The sequence below is a fragment of the Nanorana parkeri genome, unplaced genomic scaffold (genome assembly GCF_000935625.1).
Source record: "Nanorana parkeri isolate BGI_ZX_2015 unplaced genomic scaffold, ASM93562v1 scaffold3505, whole genome shotgun sequence".
Lineage (NCBI taxonomy): Eukaryota > Metazoa > Chordata > Amphibia > Anura > Dicroglossidae > Nanorana > Nanorana parkeri.
In genome coordinates, this window is record NW_017309773.1 from 7,613 (window position 1) to 8,606 (window position 994).

Genomic DNA, 994 nt, shown 5'->3' on the forward strand with positions numbered 1-994 from the left:
CTCTGTCCCTTATTATACCCCCAATCCCCCCTCTGTCCCTCTATTATACCCCAATCCCCCCTCTGTCCCTCTATTATACCCCCAATCCCCACATGTCGGTGAGTAGAGCGCGCTCTGTCCAGGTGCAGAGGAACATGACAGAGGATTCCCTAATGTCATCCCAGGAACGCCGTTCTTTTGTTGTGTCCTTGTAGGAATGATGATGTTTGTAGTTTCTCCTCCTATCAGGGAATATTGGAGGGCCCTCACCAATGGGCCCGGGTCTGTCTTTACCTAGAGGATGGGTCCCAGGCGGACGTGAGGGTGCTGGGATAGTAACGTTTCGGGGGTTGGTGTAGTCGGCCTGGCTCAATTAAAGTGGCAATTATCTGGTTATTTCCTGGTGTCTGGCATTGCCTGTACCCCCCGGGCGGAGTGGGACTCTGCTATATTGTAGGACAGCCAATGAGAGGCACTTTGAGTGTATGTAAAGTACAGCAGCCAATCACTGGGTCTCTCTCAACCAGTGGCGCATGCTGGGATAGGGTACTTATATTGGAGGGGATTGCCATGTGCTCAGACTAGTCCGGGACCAGCCATGGATTAGGGTTGGGCAGTGGCATCACGTAGGGGGCGCGGCCCGCACCCGGGTGACACCATTCGAGGGGTGACACCAAACTGACTTTTTTGAGGTGTCACCCCCTCTGAAAAGTCGGGCACTCGGTCATGGACCGAGAGCCCGACAGTTGCTCAGGAGAGAGGAGGGGACCCGGGGGCATACCTCACCCCGCCGGGTGACTGTCCCCTCCTCTCTCTGCCGGCGACGAGGGGTGACACCAAACTGACTTTTTTGAGGTGTCACCCCCTCTGAAAAGTCGGGCACTCGGTCATGGACCGAGAGCCCGACAGTTGCTCAGGAGAGAGGAGGGGACCCGGGGGCATACCTCACCCCGCCGGGTGACTGTCCCCTCCTCTCTCTGCCGGCGGCCATCACCAAGATGGGCGCCGGCAGGTA